The following is an 11039-nucleotide window of genomic DNA, read 5'->3' as shown; positions in this document are numbered from 1 at the left end:
CTTATGTCAGCCGTATCACACTATAACAGGAAAACCTCTAGCACATGGCTGAGCCCAAACTTAGAAGGAATTGGGCCCAAAACAAAAATACAAGCAATGCCCCCCGGATGAACCAGTCCTGTACTGGTAGCACTGGATCTGCTGTTTAGGAGGTGCACCGCCACTCTCGCACCTACCCAGTGGTGAATTTCCCATTATGTATATGAGGCACATGCTTAGGGGTGCTACTTGGTGGGGTCAGCAAAAAGGGAGCCCCTGTAAACTATCCACCTTAGTAAATATGTGTACAAAAAAAAACCAATGTCACAGCTCATGGTTTTTTTATTATTGTATATTATACTGGCAATCACCAAATTAGGACTTATAAAATAATAATGAAAAAAATTTAATTGGGGGCTGGCCATTAATGTTTCAAATTACATAGCACACTGTCACATCCACATAAATTAGGGAACTAAACATACAGAAGACCATACTCAACAAGTCACATTTATTATTCTTTTCAAGACAGGCGATAAGGGACGGATCTTTTACCACTTCTGCCACCAATGCAACAAACAAGCCCAAATGTTATACTAAAAGAAGAGATCAGTGCAGACTTGAAGAGCTCAGAAAAAGTCATTTTGAGATTTCTGTTCTGACTTGCAGTAGTTGTTTTGGAGAGTCCAGCAGGAACCATAATCAACCAGTCCTGCCCCCTCTGATTAACCCAATATTTTGTTCTTATCGTCAAGGGGGAGCCTTTTAGTTGTTTCTATTGGTGTCCCTTATCTCCTGGGATAGTTGTAGGGTCAAGTCCCTATCTCTCATCCTCACAGACATTCATAGGCTTTATGTTGGTATGCAACTAAAATTTAAGCTGAGGTAAATTGAGTGTTTTGAGTGGCAAGTGGGCGGCAACAATGCAAGCACACAGAACCGCCCTGTCTTTTGGAAGTATCATGGGAGTGCCGCCCTGTCTTGTGGGAGCGCCATGTGATTCTAAGTCATGCTTGCGGGGAAGAGAAGACTGCTTCTGATGGATCTCGTGCACCTAGCATGGGGCTGGTGCAAGTGCTGATACTAATGATGACAGCTGTGGTGGTTGGTATTAAATCAATGGGGTTTTTTTGTGGACGCACAACCACTGCCTTCTTCCTATGGATTCTCACATTAGCATAAGGCAATAAATCAGGCTTCCACGGCTACCCCCGACTATAGTCACTTTGCGCGCGACTCAGTACCAGCCCCGCTGTGTATAATTTATTATGGCAGAATGTTTGTGTATATTTAGTTTTTAATAACTTGTGAATCATTTAGACTTGGAGCTACTCTTATTTAATAAAAAAACAATGATGTAACTAAAGTTGCTCTAATGTCTTTAGTTACAGTTTGATCAGAAGAGAGATTCTTGTCATAGCAGTGAGGAAGAGTTAGTAAGTCAGAAAAAATATGGCATATGCCTTGCACAGAGAGGAGCTTGACCTAGCTCTGATAAGTGTGAAATATGCCAAGTCACACTGACACCTACAGTATATATGATCAGACTGTGATGTCGATGCTTTGAAAGCTCCGGAACATAGATAAGGTTGATGTCTGCATAATTAGAAACCCCAGCAATATGTTGTAAATACCTTCTGTCAACATTAACAGCTACACGGACAGTTTTCCATTGTGTCTGGTGTCAGTGGCAAACACAGGATTTCTAGTGGGGGGTGTCCAGCGATCACAGTAAGCCACTAGATGCAGCAGTAGGGCCATCCTGCCTGAGCTGAATGTTTTTATTTCAGATGTGGGCACCATTTCATAGCATTGGAGCATGTCCAGGAGTCTTGGAAGCAGCAGAAAAACCTAGCACTGCCCTGGACATATATGTACATATTGGTCTCGTTATGCACTGGATAGTGTATTATTATATGGTATTAATAATTAACCCTATTGATGGTTGATAGCAGTGCACCCCTAACAGTGCATGTTTCCCAGATCTCCTAGTTGATGCAAAGGTGTATTTATGACTGGCTGACACATGTTAAAAGATCCACAGGTGGTACTAATTATTTCATTTATGATACTGAGAAGAACATGCAGCACTAGTAAAATTCTATTATATTACTATTAGGGGTATTCAATATGGAAGCGATAACATAGTTTTTGCGTTAATATCGGAGGTATGCCATCATTATCGCAGGTTTTACTTTTACACCGTATTGAGGGGCCTATTCATCAACACTAAAATAACGTTTTTAAGGCCATTTTCCTTAAATAACGTTATTTTGGTATTCATGTAGCCACTTTTTTTTCAGGAGATATCACAGATATCTCCTTGCTAAGTTCCCCTGCGTTAATTTCCACACTCCCCATACATTAGTATGGGGATGTGGAAATTGTGATATTCATCAAATTCCGGAAATTATAAATTTTCGGAATTTGATGCAGTTACTATTCGCCACTGTGAGGTGGCGAATAGCAGGTGAAACTTACCTGTATCCGCGTGTGCAGGTCCCCCGACGAGTCCCTCCGGCGCTCTGCTCCGTCCTCAGGCTCCGGAGGCTGGTCGGACATGTGTGCTCCCCAGCAGAGCACAAGAAAGTTTAGACAAAAAAAAAAGTTTTTTTTTTTCTAATCTGTCATGTGGTCTGCTGGGAAACCACATGACAGACCAGCAGGACGGAGCCGGAGGCTGCTGCGCGGACAGGTAAGTCGGGGGGGGGGGGGGAGGTGAGCGGAGGGGGGAGGGGGGAGGGGGTTGGGGGTTGGGGGGGTACACAAACTTAACGCATCTGTAGGCAGTGCTGCGCTTGCGCTGGTTTTACAGATGTAACAGTGCATGGGCAGCACTGTTTCCAGATGCGATAAGGTAGTGTAGAGAGGGAAAAGTATCTATTTCCCGAAAAGCTGTCAACGCAAAAATGACAGCTTTTCGGAATAGATACTTATTGAGAGGTGGAATGATGAATTCCACCTATAATTAGCTAGAACTCCATGAGAGTTCTAAAGCTAATTATCTCCAGAGAATTTTTAGGTTTAATGAATAGGCCCCTCAATTTCAAAGACTTATCGCAGTTTTGAAGTCTTTGCTAAAAAACGGGGATAACTTTTCACCATTGAATAGGTGTCGAAAAAAAGTGCAGAATTGGGGTTTAGGGGTGCAGGCTTAAAAAAAATAGCCTGCACCCCTGGGAATGACATTTAAAAAAAGTTTTAAAAAAAATAGGGACACCCCAAAAAATTAATTAAAAAATTGGGGTGAAAAATAAAATGGGAAATAATTGTTTAAGAATAGGGAAATAGGTTCAGGGCTATTATGCAAGTATGCGGCAGGTGTTTTGAAGAATAGAATTATAGCGGCAGGTGCACAAATGCAGAATTTTTAAAAACTTACTTTAGGGAATAAAAATATGCTAGTACCCATTTTCATGTACCCCAAATTTGATGGGACCACTTAAAAAAACGAAAAAAATAACCTAAGTGCTCTTCTGCATCACTTCTTCAATGTCAGAAAAAAAACACCTGCTGCGGCTATTTAAATCCCCGACTTTCAATTAAAGGCTAAAACGGGGGTACCCATAGTGATCCCCCATGTTTTTACAACTTTAGGGGGGGTCTTACAATTTTTTTAAGGACAGTGAAGTTAACGTTTCATATTGATTACCCCTCTATTTCTATTGTGGTCATGGTGTAGGCTGGGGAGGGGGTTTCCAGGCAACCGGAACCCCCCCTGCGTTTGGCTATGGGTGTCGGCATTGCATCAACACACTCGGGACGTATGTAACCTATTTGCAGATGAAACATTTTGCGTGTAGCATGTAAAAAGACTCAGGGACATTTAATGAAAGCAATAGGCCTGTGAGCAAGGGTACTGATTGTAATGATCCAGGACAAATGTGTAAGCACTTTTGTTTAGAAGACATTTTAAGATGCTTTATTTCCTCTGTCATCTTCTATTTTCCAATTACGTAAAAGGCTTCATATCCATTGGTGTGAAAATAAATATAAAATGTGTATTTGTACACTAATAAAAGCATACAAAGAGGTAACAGATGAAAGTTATAGTTTCCATTGCTCCATAGTCCATATACACTAGTATTTGCCCTTTGCTGTTGGAGATTTGCATTTTGATGCAATTTTTATGATGCTGTATGCTCCATTTATTTGTGTTAATGCAATTGAACAAATTGGGGTGAATGGAGTATTCTTAAGCAGGGCCGCCATCAGGGGGGGACTGCGGGGACTCCAGTCCCAGGCCCGGAGAGAGAGGGGGCCCGGGTAGCGGTGGTGTGAAATGCAGTGATGTGCGCTACCGCACATCACTGCTGGAATGCACCGGGGGCAGCCAAAGAACTAAAGAGACTTGGTGGCATATAATACATAGAGCCGTCCGCAAGCCAATCACAGCAGCTCGCGGAACGGCAGCCAGCCAATCAGCAGCGTCCGCTGCTGATTGGCTGCAGTTCCGCGAGCCAATCACAGCTCGTGGAACAACATCCAGCCAATCAGCAGTGGCCGCTGCTGATTGGCTGGCTGCCGTTCAGCGAGTTGTGATTGGCTTGCGACCGGCTCCATGTATTAAATACCACCGAGACTCTTCCTCTTCTCTGGCAGCTGCCGGTGCATGCATTCCACCAGTGACACGCGGTACCGCACATCACTCTGCGCTGGCTGTCCTCTGAGCTCCCAGAGTCACGAAGATGGCAGAGTGTCCAGGTAAGTTTGTATATATATATATATATATATATATATATATAACAGCACTTACCCACATTTATGTGTGTGATTTTATATATATATATATATATATACACACACACACTGTATATATATATACACACACACAGTATATATATATATATATATATAGTGTGTATATATATATATAAAATATATATATAGTATATATACAGTGTGTGTGTATATATAGCGTTCCCGCTAGGCTGTTTTAGCGGGGCGCGGCGCCCTGCCCTCCTTCTGGAGGGCAAAAAGCACCCTGCCCTCCAGGAGGAGGGCAAAAAGCTCCCTGCCCTCACAGCCTGCGGGAGCCGTTCTCACCCGCGGGACGCAGTGTCCCGCGGGTGGAGAAACATGCGGTGACCCGGTCACCGCCGGAGAATAGACGCCGGGCGCATGCACCCGGCATCTATTCTCCCTGTCTGCAGGGCTTGGGGGCTGCCCGGCGTGTCCGTAAGTGCCGGGCACGCCCCCAAGAGTGACGAAAAGGGGACGCATCTTATAGACACGCCCCCTTTTCCGATGACCACGCCCCCTTCTCGGTCGCGTGCATGCCCTCTCTAGCTCCGGCGCCCTGCCTCCCGCCGGAGCTAGAAGGAACACTATATATATATATATATATATATATATATATATATATATATATATATATATAAATATAAAAAATGAACAAAGGGGGTGCACTCACCAGTCTTCTAAAATGAGTTTTTATTTCATCTTTTAAAAAATTTTTTTACAGCATCATAGTAAAGCTCCGACGTTTCGGTCCTAGCCATGGACCTTTGTCAAGGTACATGGCTAGGACCGAAACGTCGGAGCTTTACTATGATGCTGTAAATTTTTTTTAAAAAGATGAAATAAAAACTCATTTTAGAAGACTGGTGAGTGCACCCCCTTTGTTCATTTTTTTGTATGCAGGGATACAGGTGATCCCATTTGGGTGGCTACCCCAGCAATTGGATTTTCAGACGTGAGTGTGGACTAATACTGGACTTTATATATAAATATATATATATATATAAAATCACACACATAAATGTGGGTAAGTGCTGTTATATTACTTGCTGTGCTGACACCTATATGCTTTTAATTTAATATAGCTACGCAGCACCAAAAAGTCTAGTTACGGCTCTGTTTGTTTGTGTATGTAATATATATATAGCGTTCCCGCTAGGCTGTTTTAGCGGGGTGCGGCGCCCTGCCCTCCTTCTGGAGGGCAAAAAGCACCCTGCCCTCCAGGAGGAGGGCAAAAAGCGCCCTGCCCTAACAGCCTGCGGGAGCCGTTCTCTCCCGCGGGACGCAGTGTCCCGTGGGTGGACAAACATGCGGTGACCCGGTCACCGCCGGAGAATAGACGCCGGGCGCATGCGCCCGGCATCTATTCTCCCTTTCTGCAGCGCTTGGGGGCTGCCCGGCATGTCCGTAAGCGCTGGGCACGTCCCCAAGTATGACGAAAAGGGGACGCGTCTTATAGACACGCCCCCTTTTCATAACCACGCCCCCTTTTTGGGCGAGCGCACAAGATTGCCCTCTCTAGCTCCGGCGCCCTGCCTGCCGCCGGAGCTAGAGGGAACACTATATATATATACACACACATATACACACACACAATACATCTTGTGCTTAGATATATTCAATTAAAAACATCCAAATAAATATGTCAGCACAGCAAATAATATAACAGAATTTACGAACGATTAATCTGTGCCCCCAATAGGTCCAGCCCTCCCTGTCTCTCACCCCCAAAGTAGCTCCACCCACATCCACAGCTCCGCCCACTTCTGCCCCATATCGCGGGGGAGCATATGGTGGGGCCCTGCCTAATTTGTCAGTACCGGGCCCCACCATTTCTGATGGCAGCCCTGTTCTTAAGTAGACTCCCTCACCTTAAGTGCAAGCGTCTTAACCACCTCAGGTATTGGAGCAAACTTTTTAGAATGATTGGGGGTGTCCATGTTACACCCACGCTCATATGATGAAAAATGTATACATAGACATGGCTACTGGTTGAAGCAACAAAACTATTGGGGGTGTACAAGCTCCCACGGAGCTGGCTCCTATGACCGCATGCCAAACACAAGTGGGATTTGTGTTCTCATCAGATCATAAGGTAATTAAACAAGGTCTAAAATGAAATCTAATTTCACAATTCAACTTGGAATGACTTCTGAGGGAAGGGGAGCTGATGTCATTTGTCTTCTCTTATGCAAATATTGTAGTCTGTTTTTGCCTGTGGTTAGGTGAACAGATCAGCCAGCTGTGGTCACAGAGCACGGACTACACTTTATGACCGTGGTTGTAAATGCAGAGAATCCCTTGGTTAGTCCCTGAATGCAGAGTTTCCCAAACTCCCACATTACAGTCAAGGTTTTACAGATATCCATGCTTGTGCACAGGTGACTTAAATAGTACATCAGTCAATTTGATTTAACCATCTGGACTCAAGCATGGATATCCTTAAAACCTGGACTGTAGCAGCAGAGTTTGGAAAACGGACTTAATGATTAAAATAATATCCATTAAAAAAAACAGAACCATACCATGGCTTTCTTGGAGTTGCTGAAGGTTTTCAGTACTATTCTGATGTATTGAAGAGCTACCCCAATGGTGGCTAGATGAAAACAGAAGGCTGACACAATTTTAAGTTTGTTTGGTTAAAATATTATATTTATCTGTCATGTTTGGTTTATAAAGAACAAGAAGTTAATGTCCTGTCATTTGCATGTAATTTCTGTCCACCGTCCCTTCTACAACAGAAAACAAGTTAGTTAATTTGTGTTCAGCTCTAGACTAGGCCATTGAGTTCAGGCAGTGGATGTGTTATATTGACTGGAATGTGGTGGCTAATGCTGGGCATACACTATACAATTAAATGTCCAATCTGACTGGTTGGAATGAAAACCTGGTAATGTATGGGAGCAAATGACAGTTGATCATATGGTCTTAAACACTGAAAAACGGACAAAAACAATTGTTCAAATTGGTTAAATTCATGTGTTTTAACCAATTTGTCTGAACAACTATTTTTGTGTTTTCCAGTGTTTGTGAGCAAATGGTCGATTGTCATTTGCTCCCATACATTACCGGATTTTTATTCCAACCAGCCAGATTGGTCAGATATCTGACAGATAGTTGTATAGTGTATGCCCAGCATAAGGGACATTAGTTCAGAAGAGGTCTTAATGGGGAAATAAAAGATTCATTACCTTGCATGGATCTAACTATGTTGGTAGAGTAGTTTATGAACCTATGTATAGCCATAGATACACAAAAAATAAATCTGCATATCACTCTGGGCCTGGTTCAGACTCGGTCGCAAGCGCTGAGCGCTCGCAACCGAGTCGATGGTGTCCCAGAAAGCCGGCTCCGTCATGTACATGCGCGAGACCCGGATAGCGACGGGCAATCTGTCGCTCCGGGTCTCGTACCAAAGGGGGCGTGCTGTCGATGTTGAGTGACAGCATGCCCCCTTTGGTGGACGGGCCGGGGGAGTGGCTGCCCAAACAGAGGCGTTCCCATGTAAATGCCTCCGTTTAGGTCCGTAGGGAGAGATTTCGGCTCTGTTAAGGTGCCCACACACATAGCGACATTTTAAACGATTTGGCCGATTTCGACGAATCGTGACGACGAATCGGGTAAAAAAAGTACAAATCGTGAGTTTATACTCACGAGCATGATGCCGAAGCGCGTCCTCGCTCGTCGTACATCGCATCTTCTGATCTGCCGTGCTGTAGGGCAGATTAGCCAATCTGGGATACAATGCATTGGCTGCAAGATAGATCTTTAGTCAGATTGGACATTTTTAACTGCAAATCGTGATCACGATGGCAAGGGAGCTCCCGTGAAATTTCATGAGGAAATTGGCCATAAAATCGTATCGTGAGGACATCGGTATGTGTGTGGGCACCTTTAGAGACGAAATCTCTCTGTGGCTTGCGGCAACGAGACCCTACCACAAGGATCTCATCGCAAGCCCGATGGTCGTGATGGTCTTGACCATCGCGACCATCTTCCTGGCCGCTCGCTATAGCTGTGGGTGGTCACCAACAGCTATGCGAGCTGCCAGGAGGCCATTAAAAAAAAAAAAAAAACGGCCCTGATTCAGAGCGAGCGCTCTGTCAGAGCGTCCGGCTCTGAATCAGGGCCTCTGTTCTAACATCCACTTCTCCTCTTCTAGAGATCTGCATCCTGTCATCATGGCATCTGAAATCCCTGATCCAGAACCCATGCAGATGGATGGTCTTTGGGCGCCGGTATCAATACAGGAATGTCCACAATGCTGAAAACAGAGGACCTCATTCAGAGCCGGACGCTATCAGTCGTTCGCTCGTACGCATTCGAATGTTTTAAACCACGCATGCGTCCGGTTCTCATTGCGCATGTGCGGCCGGATCATTGCGGTCATTTTTCATTCGCTCGTATACACAGCGAACAGGAAGTGACCTATGTCATTTGATTGACAGAATGTTCCGTTTATGGGTGGTAACGGGGGTGGAGATGAGAAAACGCAGGCGTGGCAAGGCTTTTTTGGGCGTACATGTATTATCTTGTGCGAACGTCCAATGTGGACGCTATTTTGTTCACGTCACTGTGTGATCCAATTTCCATTAAGACTGCTCGCTCAGCTTGTGGTCTGGTATAGTCTACCGCAATGACGATGGTCTCCTCGTACTTCCCCGGACTCATCGATGGTGTTGCGATTAATCAAGTGAGGCAAAAAAAACAATTAACTTTTAATTGCTAAACAGCTTCTAAGGTGTTTCGCAAATAGACCTTTTTTAGTAGCTAAAAACCGATCGCAGGTGAACTACTCAGCTGCTAATTTCTGGGGCATACAATCAATTAGGTAACAAATGTTTGGGTTTTTTGAGTGCTTTTTACATATTTGTAAGTGTTTATTTTGTAGACAAACAATATTGTACACATGTTTGTTTGTTTGTTTTTTGGACCAAGAAACCAATCGTCCTTTTTTTTTGGATAATTGTTAATTAAAACTCATAAATTGATTTTAACCCTTATTTTTTAGGCAAAATATGAAATGTTTCTATTTCCATTGTACTGTTTGTAAGTTTGTTAGAGGGATTACCTTTTAACCAGTTTGTGAATAAATCAAGAATAGATTTTTGCAATTTTGTTTCCAAAGTGTAATAATTTTTTTGTTTCAAGTTTTTTTTAAAGTAAACATTTTTTTTCAATGGACAAAATGTAGAAATCATTTTGCCCACACACCCACAAAATAAGTGGCATTTGAACAGAAACAAAACAAATAAAAACAATTCACAAGAAAGGAGAGGGAGGTTTTTGCCATGCAGGAATATGGGGCAAACTCAGAGATGGATTGTGGGGAAATTAGCCAGTGCTGTCATCGCCTTTTAGGCCATTGGGCCGGGGGTTGGAGGGAGCCTGAACGGGTCCGGGAAGTCCTTCGGCTGGCCTGGCCAGAGGCAGATGTTGTGGCCTCTGGACTAGGCATAGGACTAGGCACATTTGGAGGGATGGCTGTTGTTGTGCCAGAGGTGGAGGGTCCTGATGTTCCGGCAGGAAGGGAGGCCGGCTCCAACATGTGCTGGCGAATGAGCTGCTCCAGGGCATTTGCTATTCGCACGTTGGCCCCAGTATTTTCCACAAGGGCCTTAGCAATGGTCACGTTGGCCGCAGCACTTTGCTCCAGGGCGTCCGCCACCCATAGCAGATTGGCGTCCATCCTCAGCAGAATCTCGGTCTGCTGATCCGTTTTACCATTGAGATCAGTGAGGAGGGCCACTGCCTGCAAGGGGGAATGCCCTGGATTGTCTGCCACAGGGTCCCCAGCCGGATCTACTGCTTCCTACCCTGCAGAGCCAGAAGAAATTCTGCGGCCAAAGCTCACCTCTGGAGCAGACTCATCCGCCTGTGTCTCTGTGAGAAAAAAGAGAAAAGAGTAAAATTATAATCTAGATATTGTCAAAAACACATTTCTGAGTTGGTAACATTACAACATTTACCTGGGTCAACATGAGGAGCCGCAAAGTCTGGCATGTCGGTATCCATGTTCGACACGCCCAACACCTCTTCATCCTGCACACACCCCTGGGCCAGCTCCTCCAAATCTGTGAGCTCAAGTGACACAGGGGTGGGACCCCCACCTGTCCCCACTGCATGCCTAGCCCTATCAGCCAGTTTTTGTTTAAGCCGATATTTGAAGTCGCTCCATCTGTTGGTTTAAAATTTGGCATTATTCCTGCAGTATTTTGACCTGTAAACACTTTTTACTAAAATGTAGTTTTTACGTACCGGCGTTTGACCTCCCGGGTTGAACGTTCAAACTCACCCACACCATTGACACCACTGAGGAC

Source organism: Taudactylus pleione, unplaced genomic scaffold (assembly GCF_031769625.1).
Source record: "Taudactylus pleione unplaced genomic scaffold, aTauple2 ptg000408l, whole genome shotgun sequence".
In the NCBI taxonomy this organism is placed as follows: domain Eukaryota; kingdom Metazoa; phylum Chordata; class Amphibia; order Anura; family Myobatrachidae; genus Taudactylus; species Taudactylus pleione.
The sequence above is the reverse complement of the archived record's forward strand: the minus strand, read 5'-3'. Positions refer to the sequence as shown.